Genomic DNA, 21281 nt, shown 5'->3' on the forward strand with positions numbered 1-21281 from the left:
TATTTATGACATTGTGCAAGTGACTTTTTGTGGGTTGTAGCTGATCAAGGCAAAGCTAATACTAGCCTAATGCTGATGATTCTGTGGAAATTTTGTTTCATTTTATGTTGGGATCTAGCATTGTGGTTGGATAGGAAGAGCTGATGTTGAAGATATGTGCCTTAAATGCTTCTCTTGATTTCTGTAGCATTTTCTTCCTCTGGGAACTTCAGGAATCTGGCAGCTGAAGCATTAGGTCTACCAGGCACTCTTTTTATCCATCCTTCTCATCTATCCATTTATCAACACTTAGGTACCGAACTGCTTACTATATGCCAGGCATAGTTCTAACAGCTAAGGATTAAGCAGTGAAGAAACATAGAAAAAAATTTTATATACATGGAGCTTTCATTCTAGTGAGGGAGGAATGCAATAAACAAAATACGTCAGTAAATTATGGGTATATTAAAAGGGAATGTGTTACAGGGAAAATAAAGCAGGAAAAGAGGATATGGTATTGAGGCAATTTTAAATAAGGTGATGAGAGCAGGTCTCATTGAGAAAGAGCTCCCTTGCAGAGCTCTGAACACACAGTGCCTTCTTGTTATTACCAGCTGACAGTGCTCATTGCCTTGTCTTTCTCCTGTTTATTCACTGAGGCCTCACCATTTTTGGTCTATGAAAAACATAATTGTTTGAGAGCACAGAATATGACTTTTGGGTTTTCCTTTAGGGCTATGTTAAGGTGTTAGTAGATGCTAGTTAAAGGATACATTAACATAAAAAGGGGCCCTCTTTTCTGCCCTTCCTGGGTTCCTTATACATTGGGTACCTACCTGCAGAGCTTTTTTTTGCATAACCTCTCTAGTCCCTCTTGTACATCCCACACAAACCTCTGATTATGCAGCTAAGTATGGCCCCTTGTAGAGCTGGGCCTCTGCTTCTAGTTTCTTGGAGGAGCAGGCAGGCATGGATTGCCAACCTAACTTCATGCTTTTGTACAATAGCAACCTCTACCTTCACCATTTCCTGTCCCAACATCTTGAAAGGAGAGTGTCTCATCATCAAGAAAAGCCTCTCACTTTCTCTGTCTTGGTCCAGGAGGTAAGGGAACAAAGAGGAGCAAATAAGCCAATCACATCATGGTGTCACTGGGACCTGGAAGCAACCTTTGCAGTATGAGGATGGGATCCACATCAAGAAGATACCCAGTTTTCTGTGGCCTATGATGGATCACGAGTCAGTGAATGTTCATTAGCTTTCATAAAAGGGGATATCTGCTTTCTGGTAGTTTTCAAAATGTTAAAGAACCCCTTTAGAAGCTAGGAGCAAAGTTTAGCGTGTGAAGCTCTGTGAAGGCCATGGATGCCTTTTAATTTGGGATTTAGGAGAGCTTAAATTCCCACTGATACATCCTAAGTTTCCCAAAGGCAATGTGAATGGATGCGGGCTGGGCAACGTCTGCACCTCCAGCTGAGATGAGATATGGTAGGGTTTAACTTTCATTTCTCTTTCTTTTCTTTTCTCTTTCTTTTCTTTTCTTCTTTCTTTCTTCTTTTTCTTTCCTCTTTTCTTTTTCTTTTTCTTTCTTTCCTTCCTCCTCTTTCCCTCCCTCCCTCCCTCCTTTCTTTCTTTCTTATTCTTTTCTTTCTTCTTTCTTTCTTCTTCTCTTTCTTTCTTTCTTTCTTTCTTTCTTTCTTTTTCTTTTCTTTCTTTCTTTTTCATTCTTCTTTCTCTTTCTTCTTTCTTCTTCTTCCTCCTTCCTTCCTTCCGTTCCTTCTTTCTCCCTCCCCTTTCCTTCTTCTTCCTTCACCTCCCTCCCTCCCTCCCTCCCTCACTCCTTCCTCCTTCCTTCCTTCCTCCTTCCTTCCTTCCTTCCTTCCTTCCTTCCTTCTTTCTTTTTCTTTCTACCAAGTTTTGCTCTTATTGCCTAGGCTGGAGTGCAATGGCATAATCTTGGCTTACCACAACCTCTGCCTCCTAAGTTCAAGCAATTCTCCTGCCTCAGCTCCCGAGTAGCTGGGATTACAGGCATGCACCACCATTCCTGGCTAATTTTGTATTTTTAGTAGAGATGGGGTTTCTCCATGTTGGTCAGGCTGGTCTTGAACTCCTGACCTCAGGTGATCTGCCCGCCTCGGCCTTCCAAAGTGCTGGGATTACAGGAGTGAGCCACCACGCCTGGCCTCATTTCCCTTTTCTGATATGGCTCTCTGAGGTGGCTTCTGCTTGGCTAGGAATATAGCATTGCCATGCCAGCTGCAGCACGTACGCACACACCCTGGAGCTCTCCACCCCACATCATTCTGTGCCAGTTGTGTTGGCCTTTTTCTGGTCACTGAGGATCTAGAGAGACAGTGATGTCAGCCAGAGCTGCTGTGGCAGGTGGGGCTGTTCTGATGTCTGTTCAGGTGGCCAGAGCCTCCTTGCCACATTCAGCTCCTGCCCACGTCCTCTAGGCTGGCCCCAGTACAGCTCTGGGCCACTCTCCATGACTGTGAAGTGTATTTCTGCCCAGCTTAGTAGTAATGAGGAGAAGTATTTATTTTTATACTTTTGCTTGTTGTTTCAGGTGGTAAGAGTTCTGTAGAAGCCAGGCTTTCCTATCACCCCAAGTCCTTCTTAGGCAGCATTATGGTTCTCCAGTTATATACCTGCCCAGCTCTGTCCAATATTGAGTTCCAATCTATACCTGAAAAGACAAACCTGAACAGTAACAGGAGAGTAAATGTTGGGGGTGGGGATAGTGGGCCCAGCTGCACTGACAATAACAATCTCCTCGCCACCCCTCCTTGGTTGTCTGTGAAGCTACTCTAAGGAGTAATTCTTCCCTGGACCATACCCTGTTGGGAAGCGATGTGTGGAGGTGCCAGGCAGTGGTTTGGGGCCTGACTCTGGCCCTTGACCTGTGTGTCACAGCTGTGCGGGAGATGCAGCATCATTCTCTTGATTTGTTTGTTTTTCCAGATTGCACCTTTGTTGACAGTCTGGAACTTACTCTTGTGCATTTTGTTGTTTTCAATGGTGCAAGGCCCCAACGTTCCATCCTCCTTCTGAATTCACAGAAACATCCACACAAATAGACTGGCCTTGGCTTGGACTCACATTTGAGAGACTTCAATCTACTTGGCCTGTCAAAATGAAGTTCTTCTTAAAAGTCCTAACTCTCTGGTGCTGGCCTATAGTCTAATCAATGCTTCCCAACCTTTTTTCACATCACGGTATACATGGACATGATATGATTTATGTAGATGGGAGGGCTCATTCCTAGGCAGTAGGCCATCGGGGTCTGGCTACTGTAGTCCTTGACCCCTCACCCTCACCTGGCTGTTCCTGGGGCTTAGGTGATTTGTGTTTCCCTCTGGCACACCTGTTCCCATTGGGGCCACACAGGTATGCTACAGCTAAGCTTAGAAGTTCTGGCCCAAGACCTAGCATAGACCACAATCTCGAGTTGCAACAAAGTGTTTCGTCCATAAACATCTTTGAAGATGATCCTAGAGGGTGCACATACTTTCCCAGGATGTTGTAAGTTTGGGAGAACTGAGTTCCTGTGGTTGCACCCATTGCTTGGTGCAGTCTGCCACCACTTGTCCTTCTAGAAGGAAGGGTAGAAGGATGCCAACACTGCATGTTCCCTGTCCCCCCCAGGTCAGCATGACCGGGATCCTTGGCTCTGTGGCCAAACTCTAATGCTTAGCACTGCTTCTTTCCATCCTACTGCATTCTGGGGGTATTTCACATGATTTCCACAGGTTCCTGACTTCCCGGCTTTGCTACATCTTCTGCATAGCTTAGAACATCACTTCTTATGCAACGGTTGGAGGCGTCATAGATGTTCTGCTGATGTTGTCTGTTTGTGTTGCCGTGAACCACACCTGGATAACTGGTTTGGGTGGAATTCAGCTACTGCAAGAGTACATACTAGTCCTCTTTTAGCCCTTATGACTGTGTGGTACCAGGTGGTGGTTCTTACATTTAAACAGAGCTATGGGCTTATCCATCCATTCATTCATTTATTTACTCATTTAACAACCCTATTCAATAAATGCTGGGTACTGGGAATTTAACGATTAAAGTCATAGTCTCTGCCTTTCAGGAGCTCACAGTGCAGTGAGGGAGATCCAAGAAGTAAACAATGATGATATGCATGAGAAATTCCACTGGGTTCCATGGGAACACAGAAGAGGGGGAAGATTCTTGCACTTGGAGAGTGGTCAGAGGAGGTTCCCTGACTGAGATGAGATAACTTTTAGCTTGAATTTTTTCTTCTCTTCCTCCTTCTCCTCCTCTCCTCCTTCTCCTCCTCCTCCTCCTTTCTCCTCCTTCTCCTTCTCCTCCTTCCTCCCCCTCCTCCTCCTCTACCTTTCTCCTCCTTCTCCTTCTCCTCCTCCTCCTCCTTCTCCTTCTTTTTCTTTCTTCTCTTTCTCCTTCTTATTCCTCTTTGAACAGAGTTACCTGGGATGTGTGCTAATTGAATGAAGGAAGGAAGGGAACTGCATAGAGCTAGAGAGTGGAACTTCAAGTGCCACAATTTTGTTTGGTCATAGTAGAATTCTAATGGGCAACAGCAGCTAATGAAATAAGTATCACTTAAGGAGGGAGAGGAGACCTCTACATCAGCCTGCAATGGTCAGATCATACTTTTGGAAGGAGAATGTCTGTGGGATTCACTCATAGAAACCCTGGAAAGTTTCCATTGGAGGAGAAAGAAATCTAGATGGCAAGCTGGCTTGAAGAGACTTGTTATGTATGACTTCTGTGAGTGCGGGAGGATGGCAGGGGAGACTGCATTCTCTGTCCTACTTCTTTCATTCAAAAGACAGCATGATCTTGGGCAAGTGACGTGACATCTCCAAACCAGTGTCCTCATTTATAAAGGTGGTTCTAATAATACCTATCTCACCAGGGTTGATATGAGAATTAAATGACATAATTTATTGTTGTATGAAAGAATCTAACATAGTAACTACTCAACAGATGTTAATTTCTCTTTCCTTCCCATCTTTTTTCTCTTCCTCTTTTCCTTCTCTTTTCCCTTTCCCCTGCCTTCATACATCAGGTCTTTATTAGGTAAGTAATATTTTTCAGGCATCCTGCAAGATTTGCATTGTCCAATACGGTAGCCACGAGCCACATGTGGCTATTGAACAATCAAGATGTAGCTAGTCCCAACTGAGATGTGTCGTAAGTGTGAAATACACACAGAAGTTGGGGTAGTTAACACTCTGCCTTGTCCCCACACCATTTCCAGGGCATGCTTTCCTATGGGCAGGAGACTAGAGGCTTTTTGAGTCTGTGGAGGCTTTTCCTATAAGAAGCCAGTCTTTGATGGGTTTCCGAGGTAGTCTTCAATTGCTGACCAGTAAACTTGCCTTCCTTCCTGCAATGACATTTTTATAAATGACAGTCTTGCTTTTAAATTCCGAGTATGTGGTGTTAATTTCCACACAAGTCTGGAAATGTTGACTTAGCACAAAAACAAAAAAAGGCTAGGCATTGTGGCTCACACCTGTAATCCCAGCACTTTGGGAGGCAGAGGCAGGAGTATTGCTGTGGCCAGGAGTTGGAGACCAGTCTGGGCAACATAGTGAGACCTTGTCTTTTAAAAAATAAAAAAATTACCTAGGTGTGGTGGTGTGTGCCTGCAGTCCTGGCTGTTTGGGAGACTGAGGCAGGAGGATCACTTGAGTTCAGTAGTTTGAGACTGTAGTGAGCTATGACTGAGCCACTGCTCTCCAACCTGGGCAACAAAACAAAATCTTGTCTCTAAAAAAAAGAAAAAGAAAAAAAAAAAAAGGAAAGCCAACTATCTCATTAATAAGTTTTTTCTATTGAGCACATATTTAAATGACAACATTTTGGATATATTTGGTTAATAAAATATATTATTAAGTTTCATTTCACCGGTTTCTTTTACTTTTAAAATGTGGCTACTGAAAATTAAAATTACATATGTGTCTTGCACTGTATTTCTGGTGGGCAGCACTTTGTGGAGCTTATGACTGTGGGGGGAAGGTGGAAAAGCGACAACAGCAACAGAAAGATATTTTAAAAATAAATTTAAAAAACAACAAATACAGAATTACACCTTGTGATGCGTACTGTGAAGACAAGTTTCTATGGAAAGGAAAATGAGAAGACCTGACTTCATTCAGCTGGCCCATGGAAGGCCTCTCTGAGGAAGGCACATTCATGCTGTGCCTTGAGCAAGGCTCTTCCTACACAGAGTTTTCAGCCAAAAGTGGAGACAGAGCATTCCAGGTAGAGGAAAAAAGCCTGCCGGTGAGTATTTATTGAGACTCCCAGACACTTGCAGTCAGCAATGGGGAGAAACAGACCCATGAAGGGTCCCCTGGCTTTTCAGAGCTTGTGGTACGGGGAGACAGGCAGGACAGGCATGTACTCTAGGCTGCAGGGATGCGACTAGTAGTACCGGCTCTGGAAGCACTTTTCCTTCCTTTCTTCTCTCTGCCTCAGAAGCGTCACTGACCACAGACCTGACCTTGGAGGTCCCGGGGCTGGTCTGTTCTTCCTTCGTGGTGGGTAGTATAACACTCACATTTGTCCCTTTATTCCCTGTTCCCAGCTCTGACTCAGACTCATCATCTGGGAAATGAGCGTCTGTAGCAGCCACTCAGCTAGTTTCCTTGCCTCCAGCCTCTTTCTCCCTTTCATATACTCTGTGTGAGGCTGCCAAATTAATCTTCCTGAAATACCATTTAGCCCATGTAACTTCCCTGATAGCACCCTGCTGCTGCTGGCAGAGGAGCAGTGTGCAGGGTGCTTCTGTACATCTCTCACTTTTCACCTTTACTTTTTCCTTCTATGGGCAATGACACTGTTTGCAGAGAAGCATGTTCTACTGCCAGCCTCTTTAACTTGAGGAGCTCTTAAAGTCTCATCTTCAGCCATCTTCCCATATTTCTACTCCTGCCTTGCATTTTCTTCTGGGCCAGGCATACTTGAGTCATCATTCTTTAAATGCTAAGGGCCACTGCATTAACAAGAGCTCAGGTTCTGGCGTCCATCAAACTAGCTTCAAATCCCAGCTCTGCCATTAAGCTAGCTGTGGGAACCTTTTCAAGAAGTCATTTACCTTTTCTAAGCCTTAGTTTTCTCATCAGTTGACACCATGAGGCTAAAAGTAATTTGTACCCCTTGCGGTTGGGTTCTTTAGATAGTACTGCAGATAGACTTAAGGCAAGTTAGCCATAAAGAACTTTGTTATTTTAAATGAAAAAAAAATTATCTGCCAAAAAAATTCTAGATTTTCTTTTCTCTTTTGAAATCCATTAGTTTTGGATTGCAACAGACTGGTCACAACTCCAACAAATCAAGCTACAAAGAACAGACTGTTTTAGAATCCCCTAAGTAATTAAGCAAGGTATTTTGCAAATTAGGAAGCTTTAAGTGGAAGGAAGAATCTAGTTCAAGGTTGGCTTTTTTTTTTTTTTTTTTTGAGACGGAGTCTCACGCTCTGTCGCCCAGGCTGGAGTGCAGTGGCCGGATCTCAGCTCTCTGCAAGCTCCGCCTTTCAGGTTCACGCCATTCTCCTGCCTCAGCCTCCCGAGTAGCTGGGACTACAGGCGCCCGCCACCTCACCCGGCTAGTTTTTTGTATTTTTTAGTAGAGACGGGTTTTCACCGTGTTAGCCAGGATGGTCTTGATCTCCTGACCTCATGATCTGCCCGTCTCGGCCTCCCAAAGTGCTGGGATTACAGGCTTGAGCCACCGCGCCCGGCCCTAGTTGGCTTTTGTATTTGCAGTAACAGGCAAAAAGTGAGTCCATGTGGCTATCATCACGTTTCTGAATTTTTTGACCAAGACATAAAAATCTTATATGCTCTATTTATTTCAGTGTTTTAAAATAGGTATTTAAAATGCATAAATGTAATTTAAAATTATAATATATATGCTTTTTGGGTCACCACCTACATCAGGAATCACTGAGCAAGAGACCGCCTTTCTTTCTATTGATTTCTTTGGAAGATCTAGTGTGTAGCAGTTAGTCAACAAGAGAGGACTATGACACCTGGTCCAGAGTTAGTGCACAATAGATATTTGTAAAGTGAGAATAAATGAGGGTCAATAAAAAAAGTATTTCAAAAACTGCTTTATGGTGACTGAAATGTCTGTAGATTACTCCAGTATTTGATGACAAGAAAAGAAAACTCCAACAAGAATTCAAATGTCTTGTATACTATATTTTAAAAATCTGTTCAGAGGAACAAAGTTAGTATAGTGCCATCATTCTCAGCTACCCTCATGATAGTCCTTCTTACTTTGGGCCCAAGGCTTTGGCCTTTTTTTCTATTTACTCAGAACCAGTAAAAAACTAATGATTCAATGACTGTGGTTACAGAATTCTGGGAATTGTGAAGAGGTTGGGAGAAACATTGGAAATCTTCCTTGACCAGGGGTTCCAACCTTATGAAACATGAAATAGACCTATTTTTAACATCTGAAGATTTCCAGATATCTCTCCATCCTGTCCTGCAATTTTATTGTGGGTGTAGTTTTAGTATCTGTTGATAGAGAAGAAAGATACCAATTCATAACGACCTCTTGCAATGCAACTTTGGCCGAGGAATCTTCAGTTCACTAGATGGAACCACCAACATTTTAGACCAAATTTCTAATTGTATTAATGAGGCACAGGACCGCTTTTGGTTTAGGAATAGCCCGGGTATAATTCAGAAAAGCATAGGATGTTCAAATAGAGATTTGAAAATATCCGGAAGTCACAACCAAGACAACTCAGGACACCATATAAGACTGGTGTTGCTTGAGAAATCTTCACCCTGAACTGTTGCAATGTTTATTACCCAATGGAAATCCCTTCACAGATCACCACATAAAATGCAGAAAACTTAGTGAAATTTGAATTTTGAATAAATAACATATGCACTCTATGGAACATACTTGTGCTCAAAAACTACTTGTTGTTTATGTGAAATTTAAATTTCACTGGGTGTTCTGCGCTTTTGTTGTCGCTAAGCTTGGTCACTTTACCTTCAGATATCCACTGTGGTGCCAAGGGTTGAAGGACAGGAACTAAAAACATGGGTTATATTCCAACATGACTGTCAACATAGATTACTGATGCATTTTCTGGGAACCTTTTGCATCTCTAAGGCTGTAAGGCTCTATATTTGGTTTTCTCAGGGATCCTTGCTCTCCCTCAGGGGTGTGCAAACCAACTTGGGCAGTGGCAGTCCAGGAGGATGTTATTGATTTATTCTCTTGGTTCCTTTTCATTTACTTTGAGGTTTTGTCATGAATTTGTATACCTGACCTTCTGTGAAGTGAGGGCAGAATCGAAGATGGGGATTTCTTGGGGCTGAAGTAATGATTTTAAGAGTGAAATCAAGGGACAGGGGAAGAGGCAGGATGGAAGGAGATTTCAACTCACTTGGACCCCTTGTTTTTTTCTGTACAGGAGTCAGAACATTTTCCACGAAGCATGGCAGACTAGAAACTCTCCACCTTTTCTTGTCTAAATTTGAATTTAAAGGAGATTGGAATTTAGATGCTCGGCTCTGTCTCTCTTTCTCTCTCTCTCTCTTTTTTTTAATGCAGTTTCCTTCTCCCTCTATAAGCTAAGTTTAAAAGAAAAGCTGGCAATGCACAGTTTTTTAAATCATTTATTTAATTTATAAATGAGGTATCCTAGGATTTTATATTCTGATTGTAGAATCAATGAATTTATTCCAAAAGCATGCAGAATACTATGACAAAGCCAAATAAACAGCTTATTTTAATGAACATTCACATTAAAATTCTGTTCCCATAAGCCCGCCAGCCCCCCCCCCCAACCCCCCAATTAAAAATGGATTTCATGGCCCACGGGGCGTGCGCGGTGGCTCACTGTAATTCCGCACTTTGGGAGCCGAGGCGGGCGGATCACGAGGTCAGGAGATCGACCCATCCTGGCCCCCCCTACATGGTGAAACCCCATCCTCTACCTAAAAAAAAAAATACGAAAAACTAGGCCGGGCGAGGGCCCGAGGTAGGAGAATGGTGTAAACCCCCACCCCTGCGGCCAGGCGGAGCTTGCAGTAAGCTGAATCCGCACTGCACTCCAGCCAGGCGCAGAGGGAGACTCCGTCTCAAAAAAAAAAAAAAAAAAAAAAAAAAAAAAAAATGACTTTCATAAGAGCTTAAGTCGATAGTTTCTGTTTTATAGGAGATTGGAAAGCAAGCACTGCAAATGAAGCTCCTATTTGTTGGACGGGCTTTTTCTCTCCTACCAAGGACAAGAATTTTAAAAGTTCATTTTATAAAGTTGTATGGTGGTGAATGCCATTGTTTCCACACAAACACTCATTTCCCCCATAAGACCTCAAGTGTTTGGTTGTGCAGGGGATTTAAAATCAGAGAACAAGAAGAAATTAAAATGGAGCAATTAGTTGTAGGCTTTAACAATTAACAGAAAAAAACCACAGGGTAGAAGGCAGTATATGAGTTTGAGAAACACTGCTTTACCTCATTCTTTCTTTCACTGGGCATTAGCTAGTCCCACACTCAGCATAGCTTTGATTCAGTCATTCAACATTTTAAAGTGCAAGGTTGGTGCTTGAATAAATAAGAAGTTCCTGGGTAGTGGAAAAAGATGGAAACTCAAAGAGGTCATCTCAGCATGGTGTGGGAGGCCATGCTGCAGCGAGGGGACGTGCAAGTGCTGTGGGGGCATAGTGGGAACAGCCTAAATCAGACTGGAAGTTCAAGATCAAGAATCACTTCCAAGACTCCCTTGTGAGTCTTGGAGTCAGAACCTCAGATTGCTCAGGCCAGTCTTTATTTTTACTTTTATTTTGTGATATTTTATTTTTGTGATCTCAGCTCACTGCAACCTTTGCCTCCCAGGCTCAAGCGATTCTCCCACCTCAGCCTCCTGAGTAGCTGGGACTACAGGCACATGCCATTATGCCTAGCTAACTTTTGTATTTTTTTTGGTAAATATGGGGTTTCATTATGTTGCCCAGGCTGGTCTCGAACTCCTAGGCTCAAGTGATCCACCTGCCTTGTCCTCCCAAAGTGCTGGGGGTTACAGGCATGAGCCACTGCGCTAGGCCAACCTTGATTTCTGATATTTTGTTCTATCAGAACAACATGTCTACTTGTACAGACCCTGTACAGAAAGACTGTGTCTCTGCTCCTTCACTCTTCCATCTCTTTTTATCCTTCCCAACTTTTAAATGGAAAATTTCAAGTATATATAAAATAGAATAGTATAACATGCCAATTACCCAGTTTCAACAACAATTACTAACTCATGCCAACTTTGCTTTATCTATTCTTCCATCCATTTCTCCCATCCCCCAGATAATATTTGTGTAAGTTAGGGCTCCCTAGAGAGACATAACCAAAAGGTTGTGTGTGGGATGTGGAGAGGCAGATTTAGGAATTGGCTCATACAATTTTCAGGGGCTGGCAAGTCTGAAATTTGCTGGGCTGGAGGTGGGAACCCAGGGGGAGTTGATGTTGCAATCTCAAAACCAAAGGCAGTTTCGTGGGAGAATTCATTCATCCTAGGGAAGACCTCAGTCTTTTAAGACTTTCAACTGATTGAATGACTCCTGCCCCTCCAACCTCCATTCACCAGTATAGAGGGTAATCTGCTTTACTCAAAGTCTACTGATTTAAATGTTAATAATATCTAAAAATATATTCACAGTAACATCTAGATTGGTCTTTCACCCAAAACTGAGTTTTAACCAAATTGACACATAAAATTAACCATCACAATTTGAAGCGAATCCAACTCATCACATTATTGGATCCATAATATTTTAGTATATATCTTTACAAAATAAAGATTCTTTAAACATGTATGTGCAATACTATTAGGACCCATATGAAATTAAGCATCCTGAATGATTTTTGTTTGAATTAGGATACAAATAAAGCCCATACATTGCAATTACAGATATGACTCAGAAGTCTCTTTTGATCTGTGGGTTTGTTCTTTATCTCTTTTTTGTTTTTCTTTAAGTTCATTTGTTGCAGAAACTATTTTGTCCTGTAGAATTTTGCATCATCTAGATTTTACTGATTGCATTCCCATGATATAATTTAAATGTTCCTTTGGCCCTGTATGTCCCATAAATTAGTAATTATATAAATAGTGTGCATCACACCCAGGGTTTTTTTTTTCTGCAAGAGTCCATTGGGTGTATCTTGTTGAGCTGTCTCTCTTTCGGATGTCAGCAGTCTTTGATTAACATTGTTTGACTCTATGAATTTATTAGGGTATGTAAAATTCTAAATTCTGTAATTTCTTCTTGCATTTATTAGTTGAAATATTTCTGTAAAGAGTAATTTGCCCTAATTAATTATTTCAGTACAGTTTTTCCTAATTATTTATCTCAGTGTTTCCCTAATTGGGATTGATAAACTCCTGGAAATGTGCTGACATATTCTTGTGTGTGTGTGTCTGCGTGAGTATGTGTGTGCGTGTGTGTGTGTGTGTGTGTGCATGGTCTGCAAGCTTTCTATTATAATAATATAACTCAGCATTTTTATCTCAATAATGATTGAGAAACATTATAAGTATATCTGTATCACCTAGATGATCATCTATTGAAGTTAAATCAATGAACTCAGGGCTGGAGTTTGCATTTGTATTTAGGATCATGATGGTAGTAAGCAGCACTGCTTTAATTATCAAGGGTTAAGGAAGAAAGAAGATGGGCTTAATATGCCAAATAACTTTTCAGTAGCTATTAGCTTGAATAAAGAGTTGAATAGAGATTTATGCCCCAATTTGGGGCATACAGTAATTACATATTCTGTACAGGAAAGATGATACATTGTAGCTGTCAGTACCATAATGATGCTGGTGATTTATTTTAGCAAGAATCATTTTTTTCATATTTGAGATGCATTAGTTTATTTGATTTTTGCTGGGTTTGTAGTTTTGCTGAATTTGTAAATTTGTTTCATTTTTACAGTTGTCCATGTAAATATTTCTACTATTTTTTTTTTTTTTTTTTTTTTTTTTTTGAGACGGAGTCTGGCTCTGTTGCCCAGGCTGGAATGCAGTGGCTGGATCTCAGCTCACTGCAAGCTCCGCCTTTCGGGTTCACGCCATTCTCCTGCCTCAGCCTCCCAAGTAGCTGGGACTATAGTCGCCCGCCACCACGCCCAGCTAGTTTTTTGTATTTTTTAGTAGAGACGGGGTTTCACCGGGTTAGCCAGAATGGTCTCGATCTCTTGACCTTGTGATCCGCCCGTCTCGTCCTCCCAAAGTGCTGGGATTACAGACTTGAGCCACCGCACCCAACCTATATGTCTACTATTTAAGAAAGTTTATAATACAAGTGATTTGGGCCAACATACTGGCTCTGAAAGAATAATTTTTTTCCTTTTTAGAAGATCTTCACATTACTCAAGTTTGAAAAGTGTTGCTTTATCCTATTCTTGCTTTCATAGGACTATTAGCAAGTCTCACATTCAGCATAATTTGTCCTGTTAAGGAGTGATCTCTGCTTAGAGTACTTGGAGTCAAATGGTGTGTGCCTAGAGATCAACACCCTGGAACACTCAGAGAAAAAGAGCTGTATTTGTGAAAGGGTATTTTGGTGCCTCCTGCCCTCCCCAACATCATCTCAAACCAGAGAACAGAAGCACTTGGCTCCTTCTGTATCTTTTGCTGGTTCCTTGTAAGGCCTGATAACTGGAGAGTCTTCGGCCATACCTACACATTACAAAACAACTTTTGGAAAGATAAAACTAGAACAAAAGTCATCTACAGCAAGGTTTTCAACCTCAGTGTACTTAAGGGGTCTTTTGAAATGCAGATTCTGAGCTTTGACTCTCTCAGGTGATGCTGCTGGCCCATATGCCATTCATTGAGTAATCTGAGTCTAAACAACCAACTGCTTTGTCTTTATGCCACGATTTTATTTTCCTAGGATAATACATAGAAAGCTGTCAGTACAGTGTGTGATACAGAGCCAGCGTTTGGTAATTTTTCATTGTTCTTGTTATGGTTGTTACGGTGAGTTTTTGAGGCATGGAGATGGGTGGAAATGATGAAAAAGAAGATGGGAGTTTAGAGATGGACAGGCCTGAATTAAGATCCCAGCTTTGCTATTTATAAGCTGTTTGACCTGGGCAAGTTTTTCAGCCTTTCTAAGCCTCTTTCTTGTCAAATGTTAAATGGGGAGAAAAATATTACCTCATGAAATCAAGAGGATGCTATGCAGCTCCTAGAGAGATGGGTATTTGATAAATGCCATTTTTCTCCCTTTGTTCCTTTTGGACATAGATTTGGGGCTCAATCTTGGCTCTGTGACATTGTGAGTTGCATTATAATCCCTATGAAATGCAGCTCTTTCTCATTATCTTTAAAGTGGGGATAATAATTATGATGATTAAATTAATGGGTGCATGTAAAATGTCTTGGTACATAATAGGAGCCCAGTCATTACTGGCCTCTCTCTCCCTCCCTTCCTTCATTTAGTGATGCAGTTGGTGAGGTCAACCAAGCTTAGGCACAGCTTTGAGACAGGAGACCCATGGTTTCAATTTCAGTTGACTAGAATAATCTGGAGATCTTACAACAGAAAAAGAATGATTCCCAGGCCTCACCCCAAGAGACTCTGATTTAATAGGGTCTGGGTTGGGGATCAGATACCTTGCCTATTTTTTATGGTTCTCCCAGATATTTTGCATAGGCATCCAAGCTGAGAATCACAGCTCATCCAAGCCGAGAATCACAAGCTAAGCCTTGATCACTATCAGATGGCTCTTAGCATTCTTCACGTCTGCACAGCACACCACACCACAACTTTTCCACTCCCAGCTCCCGCCTTTCTGATTGTTTCTTCCTACACACTCCTGTTTTTGTGCACTCCCATGAGGAGGCTGCAACTCTGCCCTTCCCTTGGTACCTTGCGGTGAGCACTTCTGGAACCCATCACAGCCAGGCAGGGCAGGGGAGCCAGAGCTCAGCATGCCTCCCGGCCCCACCCTTCACAGGGAGACACACAGAAATCCCTTTGGGTTCCCGCCTGAGGAAGAAGACACCCCTCCGGAGAGCTTTGAGGCATTTGAAGGAGAAACTAACCTATGACATGAGGCAGTGCCTACTGTGTGGCAGGAACTTTACTTGTATTATGTCTGCTTATCCTCAGTTTTTTTTTTTTTTTTTTTTTTTTTTTCTTTTTTTGAGACAGAGTCTCGCTCTGTCGCCCTGGCTGGAGTTCAGTGGCACGATCTCGGCTCACTGCAAGCTCCGCCTCCTGGGTTCACGCCATTCTCCTGCCTCAGCCTCCCGAGTAGCTGGGACTACAGGCGCCCGCCACCCCGCCCGGCTAATTTTTTGTATTTTTAGTAGAGACGGGGTTTCACCATGTTAGCCAGGATGGTCTCGATCTCCTGACCTTGTGATCCACCCGCCTCGGCCTCCCAAAGTGCTGGGATTACAGGCGTGAGCCACCGCGCCCGGCTATCCTCACTTTTATAAAGTAGTTTTATTTATACTGTCATTCTCATTTTATAGAAGAAATTGAGGCAAAGTTAAATAACATGCCCCAAGTCAAGGGCACAGTGGTCTTTGTATTAGAGTTGTCTGATTCTAGAATCTGGGGTCTTAAAAAAATGATGATATCTAGGTCCACTCAGACTAATCGAAGGAGAATCTCTAGAGTTTGGGCCCTATATACTGGTATTTTTTATGAGCCGTTCAAGCCAGATGTGAGACCTGGATGACATTTTGCTCTGCTGTCTCCCAGGCTGACTTGGAGCCTGAGTCTATAAAGATTCCTTTTATTCCTGTTCTCTTCTTCCCCTTTTCTGTTGGTGATTTAAAAATTTTTTTGTTTTCATGCTTGTTAGAGATCCTCGGTCTGACTGGCATTCCTAAGAGGGTTGTGAAAAGCTGAATAATGGCCTTCAGAGATGTCCATATTTTATTTTCTGGAAACGGAGAATATGTTACCTGACATAGTCAAAAGGATTTCACAGACATGATTAAAGTTCAGGATTGGGGACTGGGGAGATTACCCTGGATTATTCAGGTAGGCCCTGTGGTTCTCATAAGGAGGGAGGCAGGAGGATCAGACTCAGAAGAAGGCACTGTGGCAACAGGAGAAGGGGGTCAGAGTCAGTGAGAGAGATTTGAAGATGTCATGCTGCTGGCCTTGAAGATGGAGGAGGCCTGGAACCCAGGAATTCAGGAGGCATCTAGAAGCTAGAAAAGGCAAGGAAAGGGATTCTCCCCTGCAGCCCCGAGAGGGAACGTGCCCCTGCCAGCGCCTTGATTCACCGTCTGTGAGACCCACTGCAGACTTCTGACCTCCAGAACTGTAGGATAATAAACTGGAGTTGTAATTAGTGGTAATTTGTTAGATCAGCAGTGGGAAATTAAACCAGGGGTATTTGGTGCTGTAGAAAGTGCACCGTCCTCCAGTACCCCAGAGAACTGGATTCCATTTCTGTGCTCTGCCATTCACTGGCTGTGAATAATTCTGGCAAGCCACCAGATGTCTTTAAGATAAGCTGTTTCTTCTGGGAAGTAGAGCCAAGAAACCAGATGTCCTTGAGGGCAGGACTGGGCTGATGACCTCATATGCCTCACAGATGCACTCCCTGCCATAGCCTTGGTTCTTCTGCCCAGCTCGGCTCTGTGCTTCGCAATAGGAACCACTGTTCCTGCTCCCTCAAACTGAGCCTGAGCTCTCTACCACACTGCCCTGGGTTATTTTATCACTGGCTGAAATGATCTTGTGTGTTAACTTGTCACAGGCACTTTTTCCTTGGCTGGGCCTTTTTTTTTTTTTTTTTTTGAGATGGAGTCTCACTCTGTCACCCACGCTGAAGCACAGAGGTACAATCTCAGTTCACTGCAACGTCTGCTTCCCAGGTTCAAAGGATTCTCCTGCCTCAGCCTCCTGAGTAGCTGGGATTACAGGTACCACAACTGGCAAATTTTTGTATTTTTAGTGGAGACGGGGTTTCACCATGTTGGCCAGGCTGGTCTTGAATGGCTGGGCCTAGTTTTAAAGAAATTATTTAAAATAAACAATGAACTATAAATTTCCCAACACCAAGGAGACTGAAAGACCAGAGTTATTCTGTTGGCTTTCCCCCTCCTCCAGTCAAAATTGCACAATGTTTTGATATCACCTCATTGGCTTCAGACTCTGCTTATGTGATTTATTTGCTTTTCACAAACTTCTCCCTGCCCTACTTCCAGTATTTGAGGGTGGACATGGGGCATGATGTCTAATTGGCCAGCTCTTTCCAAAAGGGGAGATATTCTAGACCTTTGTATGACTGTACCTAGTGCAAATATAATTAATTGGTAGTGATGACATCCAATCATAAGTCCTTGGCCTCATATATGCACATTTAATACTAAGTCTCTTTATCCATAGTAGTAATATTAAACCGCAAACTTGAATGACTTTTGTATGAAAGTTTTCTCATGGGAGTTGCGCAAACTTCATTTTTTCCAAATGATGTTCTGTTTGTTCTATTAGTTGCTGTACCTTATCATTTGAAAAAAGTGCACATGATCTTGGTTGTACTTACTTTGATAAAACAGTTAACAGCTAAGTTTGTTGCATTCTTTTTCCTAAGAGAAAAGGTGAAAAAAAGTCTTGATGCTAAGGGGATTTGATCAAGGATCTCCTAGACCAATGTTTCTTAATTAGTGAAAGGAGTGTGAATTTGCCCCCCAGGGGACATTTATCAATATCCATAGATATTTTTGGTTGTCACACCTGGGGGAAGGTACTGCCAGCATCTCATAGGTAGAAGCCAAGGATGTTACTAAATATCCTACAATGCATAGAACCCCTCACTCTGCCCCTGCACCAAAGAAAGAAAGAATTATCCTATCTTAGATGTCAATAGTGCCATTGTTGAGAAATTCTGTCCTGGATCAGTGTTTCTCAAACTTTAATATGCATATGAGTCACTTGCGGATCTGGTTTAAAAAGATTGTGATTTGGTGGGTCTAGGTGGCACATGAGGGTCTGTAATTCCAACCAGGTCCCACTTGGTGCAGCCACTGCTGGTGTGAGCCCACACTTTGAGTTTAAATGTCCTAGAATTCTTGTTTCTTATCTGTCTTCTTACACCAAAAGATAAATTCCATAAGAACAAAGACCTTGTCTATGTCCTGTCCCAGTGGCTAGAACTGTTACCTGGCATATCACAGTTGTTTAATAAATACTTGTCAAAAGCATGAATGGATCCACGGAGGAATTAAGAAATGAATAAATAAGCAGGCAGGTGAAAGCACTGCTTATTCCCACACATATCTCCGAAGAACCTTAGAGGCACTAATTCTTTAAAAAAACCTAAATTTCCTTTTAACAAAGCCAGAAATTTGCCATAAGCTTTCCCCAGAGCATGGCAGTCTTCCTCAGGTTAAAAATGGTCTCGTTTCTCTGATGTCTCACACTGTCCCTTCCGATGCAGGTCCAATGGATAGATAGTTGGGCTGATAATAGTGGGAAAAACCCGAGACCCAAACCCTGGCCCCACACCCCGGCCTGTCCCAAGGTGAAAGGCCTAGATGAAATCATATTTGTTTGTATTTTGGCAGTCAGGGGAAGGAGGAACTGGGGATTTTCTTTGAGATGGAGTTTTGCTGTTGTGGTCCAGGCCGGAGTGCAATGGTACGATCTCGGCTCACTGCAACCTCCGCCTCCCAGGATCAAGCGATTCTCCTGACTCAGCCTCCTCAGTAGCTGGGATTATGGGCACCCCACATCCATGCCTGGCTAATTTTTGTATTTTTAGTACAGGGTTTCACCATGTTGGCTTGGTTGGACTCAAACTCCTGACCTCCTGTGGTGCGTCCACTTTGGCCTCCCAAAGTGCTGGGATTACAGGCGTGAGCCATCACGCCCAGCCAGAATAGCTTTTTGAAGGAAAAACAGGTTAGAATGAATTTCATGGTGTAGCCTCTGGGGAAAAGACGTCTTCTAGTGGGCATCAGGGAGCTGAGGGGTGGGGAGAACCAGATGTTGGTGTCGTTTCTTCACCTGTGAGCTTTGGGAACTCAGAGATCTATTAACCTCAGTTGGCAAATCATTTCCTTGTTTTGGCTCTCTGGGCCTCCATTGACTGCCCTTGTCTTCCACCTTCCGCACACAAGGAAATCCAAACAAAGCCAGACTTTGGAATCCTATCTAGGAGTGGCTTTCCTTCCCAAGGTGGTCCCTGTGCTCTTGTAGAGAATTTGCTCAGAAGCCAAAATGTGCTGTAGTGTCCTCCTGAGAATTGGTTGTGTTGGGCAGAAGACAGAAAGGGGAGAGAAGAGCAGGATGACAGTAAGAGGAGTAAAGAGGAGACAAGGAAGGTGAGGCCATGAGAACAGAGCCACAGGGCATTCTCTGTAGATTGGCCCAGGAGATAGCCAAACGTTCACTCAGGTGTTATTGTCACAGAGCTCTTGACAATAGCGACTCTCTCCTTTAGAAGCTGTGATGCAAATGAATGTGTCAGCACTGCTGATTCAGGTGTGGTCACTGCATTTTAACTGTACATTTTTTTGTAAACTCATCGGGCCCACTGGGTGCCTGTGACTCTGCCCTGAACCAAAGAGAAATAGCTTTCTCTTCTGGGTTGGGAGCCGGTAGAGTAATACTGGGCTTGGAAGTCCTGTCTTTGAAGCAGTTTATCAACACTGAAGAATGTTCTGCATCTTTCCTGGGACCTATAAGGGATTCAGGCTGGCTATAAGGCAAGGTCAACAGAGAGTGAGATTTGTTTGTCATCAGAATGGGTTACTAAAGCACTTGGAAGAATTTGCCTTTCTGGATGTCTTTAAATAGAAACTAGATTCTTGCATTATGGGATGGTTTAAGGGCTCTTGGAGGCAGAGAGATGTATATCCCTGTCATATCCCATCTTTGCTCAAAAATTGCTTCTTATTGTTCATAGGTTAAAGTTTAAATTTCTGAACTTGGCATTCAGGGTCTTCTGTTATTTGGCTCTAAGCCTTTCCTAGGTCTTTCTCTTTTAAAAGATAAGTTAAACACAAAACAAAACAAACAGAAAGCAGCAAACTAGGAATAGAGAACTTTCTCAACTTGATACAGAGTATCTACACAAAACCTACAGCCAACATCATACTTTAGTGCTGAGAGACTAGGTGTTTTCCCCTTAAGATTGGGAACAACACAAAATGTCCCATGTCATCACTCCTATGCCACTTCCTACTGGATGTCTTACATAATGCAGTAATATGATAAAAGGGAATAAAAAGTATACAGACTGGGAAGGAAGAAAGAAAACTCTCTTTGTTCACAAATGGCATAATTGTTCATGTAGAAAATCCGAAAGAATCAACAACAGCAGCAAAACCCTTCCTGGAACTAAGTGATTTTAACAAGGTTTTAGGAGACGAGATTAATATATAAAAGTTAACAAAAATAAATAAAATTTAAAAAATATAAAAGTTAAATGTTTTCCTTTATGCCAACAATGAACAACTGGAATTCAAAATTAAAAATACAACATCATTTGCATTAGTACCAAAAAAGAAAAGATTTAGATGTAAATGTGACAAAATGTATATAAGATCTATATGAGGAAAACCATAAACCTCTTATGCAAAAAATCAAAGATCTAAATAAATGGAGAAATATTCTATTCTGTTTATGAAGAGGAAGGCCCAATATTGTAAAGATGTCATTTCTTTCCAACTTGATCTATAGATTCAATGCAATCCCACTCAGAATCCCAGCAAGTTATTTTGTGGATATTAAACCGATTCTAAAGTTTATATGGACAGGCAAAGGACCCAGAATAGGCCAACACAATATTGAAAGAGAAGAACAGAATCGTAGTCCTGATACTACCTGACTTCAAAACTTATTTTAAAGCTGCAGTGATCAAGAAAGCATGGTGTTGGTGAAAGAATAGACAAACAGGTGAATAGATAGAATAGATAGCCCAGAAATTTACCCACATAATATAGTCAGCTGATTTTTGACAAACGGGCAAAGGCAATTCAGTAGTGAAAAAATAGTCTTTTTAACAGATGGAGCTGGAACAACTGTATACCCACTGTGTTAGGGTTCTCCAGAGAAACAGAACCCAATAGGATATGTATATGTGTATGTGTATGTGTATGTGTATGTATATGTATATGTGGGAATCCATTGTGGGAATGGACTCACACAATTATGGAGGCCTAAGTCTGAAGGCCTGAGAACTGGGAGGTCCGCTGGTGTAAGCCTCAGAGTCCAAAGCCCTGAGTACCAGGGGCTCACTCGTATGTCCAAGGGCAGAAGAAGATGGATGCCTCAGCTCAAGAACAGACAGTGAATTCA

General features: G+C 42.3%; 1 protein-coding gene across 2 annotated transcripts in view; it reads left to right on the forward strand.

Annotated features, from left to right (window-relative positions):
* The window catches only part of TMEM45A (transmembrane protein 45A), an 81944-nt gene that overhangs the window by 24467 nt on the left and 36196 nt on the right, over nt 1-21281 (forward strand). The gene's annotated exons all lie outside the window — the stretch shown is intronic.

This window comes from Rhinopithecus bieti, unplaced genomic scaffold, assembly GCF_001698545.2.
Source record: "Rhinopithecus bieti isolate Rb0 unplaced genomic scaffold, ASM169854v2 scaffold_20579, whole genome shotgun sequence".
In the NCBI taxonomy this organism is placed as follows: domain Eukaryota; kingdom Metazoa; phylum Chordata; class Mammalia; order Primates; family Cercopithecidae; genus Rhinopithecus; species Rhinopithecus bieti.